This window comes from Micrasema longulum, unplaced genomic scaffold, assembly GCF_059751315.1.
Source record: "Micrasema longulum isolate JH-2025_06_02 unplaced genomic scaffold, ASM5975131v1 h1tg003623l, whole genome shotgun sequence".
Taxonomy (NCBI): domain Eukaryota; kingdom Metazoa; phylum Arthropoda; class Insecta; order Trichoptera; family Brachycentridae; genus Micrasema; species Micrasema longulum.
The window spans coordinates 1-7,500 of NW_028280659.1; the positions used below are offsets into that span (position 1 = coordinate 1).

The window sequence follows — 7,500 nt, forward strand, 5'->3', positions numbered from 1 at the left end:
TCACCGCGCGGGGAGACCCCGCCCGGCTTCCACGTCTCGGCCGATGACCTCTTCCCGACCAGGCCCGACACGCCACGGCCCTCAGAGCCAATCCTTATCCCGAAGTTACGGATCCAACTTGCCGACTTCCCTTACCTACATTATTCTATCGGCTAGAGGCTCTTCACCTTGGAGACCTGCTGCGGATATGGGTACGAGCCGGCGCGACATCTCCGCGTATCCCTCACCTGAATTTTCAAGGTCCGAGGGGCCGATCCGGACACCGCCGCATCGGCGATGCTCTTCGCGTCCCGAGCCCTATCTCCCCGCTATGGGATTCCAGGGCGCTCGAACGCTCAGGCAGAAAAGATAACTCTCTCCGGATCTCCCGTCGGCGTCTTCAGGCCACTTTGGGTTACCCCGACGAACTCTCTTGCGAGGGAACGATTTTTAAGACGGTTCCGCAGCCGGGTTCCGGAACTGCAACCGGATTCCCTTTCGCCCGACGGGTGTGATATTATTATAATATAACTTTACACCATCATCAACATCGGATTTCTCCTAGGGCTTAGGATCGACTAACTCGCGTGCAACGGCTGTTAACGCGAAACCCTTCTCCACATCAGCCCTCAAGGACCTCGCTTGAGTATTTGCTACTACCACCAAGATCTGCGCCGACGGAGGCTCCAGGCGGGCTCACGCCCAGACCCTTCTGCGCGCACCGCCGCGGCCATCCTACTCGTCGCGGCTTCAAAACGATCGCACGGCACGAGACCGCACGAACGTCCCGCTTGCCTGCGACGGTCGAGTATAGGCTGAACGCTACAGCGCCATCCATTTTCAGGCTGGTTGCTTCGGCAGGTGAGTTGTTACACACTCCTTAGCGGATTCCGACTTCCATGGCCACCGTCCTGCTGTCATGAGCGACCAACGCCTTTTATGGTCTCCGATGAGCGTTCATTGGGCGCCTTAACTCGACGTTTGGTTCATCCCACAGCGCCAGTTCTGCTTACCAAAATTGGCCCACTTGGCACTCCCATCCGAGCTCCTACTTCATCTTCGAGCAAGAAGGAGATCTCACCCATTTAAAGTTTGAGAATAGGTTGAGGCCATTTCGGCCCCAATGCCTCTAATCATTCGCTTTACCGGATGAGACTGTCAGAATGGCGGAATAAATTCCGTCATGTTTCTCGAGCGCCAGCTATCCTGAGGGAAACTTCGGATGGAACCAGCTATTAGATAGTTCGATTAGTCTTTCGCCCCTATACCCAGTTCGGACGATCGATTTGCACGTCAGAATCGCTTCGGTCCTCCATCAGGGTTTCCCCTGACTTCGACCTGACCAGGCATAGTTCACCATCTTTCGGGTCCCAGCGTGTACGCTCTCAGTGCGTCTCGATAATCGCACGGGGGCTTTCTCGAAACGCCTCGGGAATGCGGCGGGGCGTCTGACGACGCCCGCGCATCTTCCCTGCGGCCGGCTCGAGGCCGACCTTTCACTTTCATTTCGCCTCTGGGTTTATCAGTGTTCCCAATGACTCGCGCACATGCTAGACTCCTTGGTCCGTGTTTCAAGACGGGTCCTGTGAGTGCCCAAAACAAAACCACCGCCGACCGGGACGCGTCCCGTCCGAGAGCGCGCCACTAGCCACGGACATCCGAAACGCGACACCCGCGACGCACTGGGCGCCGGGGGCCACGAGAAGGAAGCCGCTGTGACGCGACGGACGCCCTCCGAAGGGGCGGACGCGATCCTCGTTCTCTACCGTCGCTTTAAAACTCGCCCCGGCCGTGGACGCCGCGGCTCCGCCCCGCAGAGCGAGGCGGGACAGCCGCACGGCGCATTCGACCGAGGCGCAACGGGTCGCGGTGTTATACTGAGAGAGAAGTGCACGCGCTCCGGGAGCCCGGCTGCGCACCCGGACACCCCCCGCCCCGACAACGAGTGCCGAAGGGCGGAGGTGTGCGCCGGGACGCGGGCTCCGACGGAAGACACGATGAATCTCTCCGTTCGCTCGTTTGAGTTCCACAGGTTTACCCCTGAACGGTTTCACGTACTCTTTAACTCTCTCTTCAAAGTTCTTTTCAACTTTCCCTCACGGTACTTGTTCGCTATCGGTCTCGTGGTAGTATTTAGCCTTAGATGGAGTTTACCACCCACTTAGGGCTGCACTCTCAAGCAACCCGACTCTGGGGAGAGAGACCGTCGCGGCCGGCTACCGTCACCACGGGCCTGGCACCCTCTGCGGGTAAGCGGGCCCCGTTCAAGATGAACTTGGACAGGCAGCCGTGACTAATGACCGCGCGTGTATATATTACTCTCCTCCCTAACGCTACATTTCCCGGCGGCCCGCCTGGGCCGCAGGATTCAGCGCTGGGCTCTTCCCGTTTCGCTCGCCGCTACTCGGGGAATCCTCGTTAGTTTCTTTTCCTCCGCTTACTGATATGCTTAAGTTCGGCGGGTGATCTCTCCTGATTTGAGGTCGACAACAAAAAAAAAATTCATATATATATATATATAAATATACATATATATGAATAATGTAAACGCTCTCCGGTTTCGCACGGTACCCGCGCGCGACGCAGAGCGCGAAGAAACGCCCCCGCGCGCCGGCCCGTGAGGACCGGCGGCGGGTTTCACAGCGTCGTCGCTAGCTCGAAAAGCGTCTCGGGGGGACCGAGAGAGCGCGCCAAGTCAAATTTAACCGGACGTCCGTCCGGCGCTCGCGCGCCGGCGGACGACAGACCGGCAACACTCTCGCCGAATCTTCTCTCCGAAGAGAGAAGACGGCGAAGTCTGGTCGCATTGTGCGCGCGACCCTCAAACAGGAGTGGTCCGTCGACAAACTAAGTCTTGCTCGGACCGCAATGTGCGTTCGAAATGTCGATGCTCATGTGTCCTGCAGTTCACACTCTGACGCGCATTTAGCTGCGTTCTTCATCGACCCACGAGCCGAGTGATCCGCCGTTCAGGGTAATAGTGTTTTATGATATATATATATATATATATATTGTTTATCGGTTGCGTTTTTTTTCTTTTTTCTCTATCGGAAAAAAAATTACATTTTTCACAGAATATAGCCGGACGCGGGAATCGGGCCGACAGACCCGCCTCCCGCGACACCGGCAGTCCGCGGTTCGCGGCGGCGCCCTAGGGCGAAATTCCGCCGCAGTGTTTGCTTATTTTGCGCTCTGCGCGTGTGTATAAATATATTTATACTATATAAAAGAATGAAAATTCATTTTATATTATATTTCACAGGAAATGATCCTTCCGCAGGTTCACCTACGGAAACCTTGTTACGACTTTTACTTCCTCTAAATGATCAAATTCGGTCAAACTTTCCGACGCGTCGGATGCCCGAGACGAGCTTCCGCGCACCAGTCCGAAGACCTCACCAAATCATCCATCGGTAGTAGCGACGGGCGGTGTGTACAAAGGGCAGGGACGCAATCAACGCGAGCTGGTGACTCGCTTTTACTAGGAATTCCTCGTTCATGGGGGAGAATTGCAAACCCCAATCCCTATCACGAAGGGGTTTCATCGGGTTACCCGGGCCGTTAGGCCAAGGAGGACACGCTGATCCCTTCAGTGTAGCGCGCGTGCGGCCCAGGACATCTAAGGGCATCACAGACCTGCTATTGCTCAATCTCGTGCGGCTATATATACCGCCGGTCCCTCTAAGAAGATTTTCATTGTACGCCGGTAGTGAAGACCGCGAAACACACTTCCGCGACGCGAACGCCGCAAGATGCGCGCCCGCGGACTCCTGTGATACCGGTTGCACGTCTATTTAATAGGCTAGAGTTACGTTCGTTACCGGAATTAACCTGACAAATCGCTCCACCAACTAAGAGCGGCCATGCACCACCACCCACCGAATCGAGAAAGAGCTGTTAATCCGTCAATCCTTCCAGTGTCCGGGCCTGGTGAGTTTTCCCGTGTTGAGTCGAATTAAGCCGCAGGCTCCACTCCTGGTGGTGCCCTTCCGTCAATTCCTTTAAGTTTCAGCTTTGCAACCATACTCCCCCCGGAGCCCGAAAGCTTTGGTTTCCCGGGAGCTGCCCACCGGGTTAAAATTATGAAACTTCGGCGGATCGCTGGCTGGCATCATTTATGGTTAGAACTACAGCGGTATCTAATCGCCTTCGAACATATAAAATATTTCTAAGTTTTTTTGTTTTTTTTTTTTTTTTAATTTCACATTCACTTTTGAATCGGAAGGAGGAACGAAATAAAAATCGGCGGGGGTGCATTTCGGATCGTCGCTCGGTGGAAATATTCGATAAACGAAAAATTTAAGTTTCACGCGGAGCGCGCTCGCGACCGCCGCGAGACGTCTCGCCGGGAGGGGGCCTCGTTCTCGCATTAAAACTCGGCGAGAGGGTATAAATTATTTCTAAGTTTTTTTTTTTTTTTTTTTTTTTTTTTTTAATTTCACATTCACTTTTGAATCGGAAGGAGGAACGAAATAAAAATCGGCGGGGGTGCATTTCGGATCGTCGCTCAGTGAAGTAAACGAAAAATTTAAGTTTCACGCGGAGCGCGCTCGCGACCGCCGCGAGACGTCTCGCCGGGAGGGGGCCTCGTTCTCGCATTAAAACTCGGCGAGAGGGTATAAATTATTTCTAAGTTTTTTTTTTTTTTTTTTAATTTCACGTTCACTTTTGAATCGGAAGGAGGAACGAAATAAAAATCTGCGGGGGTGCATTTCGGATCGTCGCTAGGTGGAAATATTCGATAAACGAAAAATTTAAGTTTCACGCGGAGCGCGCTCGCGACCGCCGCGAGACGTCTCGCCGGGAGGGGGCCTCGTTCTCGCATTAAAACTCGGCGAGAGGGTATAAAATATTTCTAAGTTTTTTTGTTTTTTTTTTTTTTTTTAATTTCACATTCACTTTTGAATCGGAAGGAGGAACGAGATAAAAATCGGCGGGGGTGCATTTCGGATCGTCGCTCAATGAAGTAAACGAAAAATTTAAGTTTCACGCGGAGCGCGCTCGCGACCGCCGCGAGACGTCTCGCCGGGAGGGGGCCTCGTTCTCGCATTAAAACTCGGCGAGAGGGTATAAAATATTTCTAAGTTTTTTTGTTTTTTTTTTTTTTTTTAATTTCACATTCACTTTCGAATCGGAAGGAGGAACGAAATAAAAATCGGCGGGGGTGCATTTCGGATCGTCGCTCAGTGAAGTAAACGAAAAATTTAAGTTTCACGCGGAGCGCGCTCGCGACCGCCGCGAGACGTCTCGCCGGGAGGGGGCCTCGTTCTCGCATTAAAACTCGGCGAGAGGGTATAAAATATTTCTAAGTTTTTTTGTTTTTTTTTTTTTTTTTAATTTCACATTCACTTTTGAATCGGAAGGAGGAACGAGATAAAAATCGGCGGGGGTGCATTTCGGATCGTCGCTCAGTGAAGTAAACGAAAAATTTAAGTTTCACGCGGAGCGCGCTCGCGACCGCCGCGAGACGTCTCGCCGGGAGGGGGCCTCGTTCTCGCATTAAAACTCGGCGAGAGGGTATAAATTATTTCTAAGTTTTTTTTTTTTTTTTTTTTTTTTAATTTCACATTCACTTTCGAATCGGAAGGAGGAACGAAATAAAAATCGGCGGGGGTGCATTTCGGATCGTCGCTCGGTGGAAATATTCGATAAACGAAAAATTTAAGTTTCACGCGGAGCGCGCTCGCGACCGCCGCGAGACGTCTCGCCGGGAGGGGGCCTCGTTCTCGCATTAAAACTCGGCGAGAGGGTATAAATTATTTCTAAGTTTTTTTTTTTTTTTTTTTTTTTTAATTTCACATTCACTTTCGAATCGGAAGGAGGAACGAAATAAAAATCGGCGGGGGTGCATTTCGGATCGTCGCTCGGTGGAAATATTCGATAAACGAAAAATTTAAGTTTCACGCGGAGCGCGCTCGCGACCGCCGCGAGACGTCTCGCCGGGAGGGGGCCTCGTTCTCGCATTAAAACTCGGCGAGAGGGTATAAATTATTTCTAAGTTTTTTTGTTTTTTTTTTTTTTTTAAATTTCACATTCACTTTTGAATCGGAAGGAGGAACGAAATAAAAATCGGCGGGGGTGCATTTCGGATCGTCGCTCAGTGAAGTAAACGAAAAATTTAAGTTTCACGCGGAGCGCGCTCGCGACCGCCGCGAGACGTCTCGCCGGGAGGGGGCCTCGTTCTCGCATTAAAACTCGGCGAGAGGGTATAAAATATTTCTAAGTTTTTTTGTTTTTTTTTTTTTTTTTAATTTCACATTCACTTTCGAATCGGAAGGAGGAACGAAATAAAAATCGGCGGGGGTGCATTTCGGATCGTCGCTCAGTGAAGTAAACGAAAAATTTAAGTTTCACGCGGAGCGCGCTCGCGACCGCCGCGAGACGTCTCGCCGGGAGGGGGCCTCGTTCTCGCATTAAAACTCGGCGAGAGGGTATAAATTATTTCTAAGTTTTAATTTTTTTTTTTTTTTTTTAATTTCACATTCACTTTCGAATCGGAAGGAGGAACGAAATAAAAATCGGCGGGGGTGCATTTCGGATCGTCGCTCGGTGGAAATATTCGATAAACGAAAAATTTAAGTTTCACGCGGAGCGCGCTCGCGACCGCCGCGAGACGTCTCGCCGGGAGGGGGCCTCGTTCTCGCATTAAAACTCGGCGAGAGGGTATAAATTATTTCTAAGTTTTAATTTTTTTTTTTTTTTTTAATTTCACATTCACTTTCGAATCGGAAGGAGGAACGAAATAAAAATCGGCGGGGGTGCATTTCGGATCGTCGCTCAGTGAAGTAAACGAAAAATTTAAGTTTCACGCGGAGCGCGCTCGCGACCGCCGCGAGACGTCTCGCCGGGAGGGGGCCTCGTTCTCGCATTAAAACTCGGCGAGAGGGTATAAATTATTTCTAAGTTTTAATTTTTTTTTTTTTTTTTTAATTTCACATTCACTTTCGAATCGGAAGGAGGAACGAAATAAAAATCGGCGGGGGTGCATTTCGGATCGTCGCTCGGTGGAAATATTCGATAAACGAAAAATTTAAGTTTCACGCGGAGCGCGCTCGCGACCGCCGCGAGACGTCTCGCCGGGAGGGGGCCTCGTTCTCGCATTAAAACTCGGCGAGAGGGTATAAAATATTTCTAAGTTTTTTTGTTTTTTTTTTTTTTTTTTAATTTCACATTCACTTTCGAATCGGAAGGAGGAACGAAATAAAAATCGGCGGGGGTGCATTTCGGATCGTCGCTCAGTGAAGTAAACGAAAAATTTAAGTTTCACGCGGAGCGCGCTCGCGACCGCCGCGAGACGTCTCGCCGGGAGGGGGCCTCGTTCTCGCATTAAAACTCGGCGAGAGGGTATAAATTATTTCCATGTTTATTATTATTTAGTTTATGAATTATTCATTTATTTATTAGGGCTATGTATAGCGTGTGAGCTCGCCAATATATGGCAGTAAAATTTTTATTGTCTTTGAATTTCCTAGAGTTTTAACCATCGAAAAAAAAGAAGATTGCAAATAAAATCAACAGACA

The 7,500-nt window shown here is 50.5% G+C and overlaps 1 non-coding gene and 2 pseudogenes across 1 annotated transcript; all 3 read right to left on the minus strand.

Annotated features, from left to right (window-relative positions):
• LOC148270645 (large subunit ribosomal RNA) lies at positions 1 to 2,465 on the minus strand (annotated as a pseudogene; the record flags this gene model as incomplete).
• Positions 2,466 to 2,794: 329 nt separating this feature from the next.
• LOC148270646 (5.8S ribosomal RNA) lies at positions 2,795 to 2,956 on the minus strand. Its single transcript, XR_015825327.1, has one exon. It is a non-coding gene; the product is annotated as a 5.8S ribosomal RNA (ribosomal RNA).
• Positions 2,957 to 3,242: 286 nt separating this feature from the next.
• Positions 3,243 to 4,217, minus strand: LOC148270647 (small subunit ribosomal RNA; annotated as a pseudogene; the record flags this gene model as incomplete).
• Between the last annotated feature and the right edge of the window lie 3,283 nt (positions 4,218 to 7,500).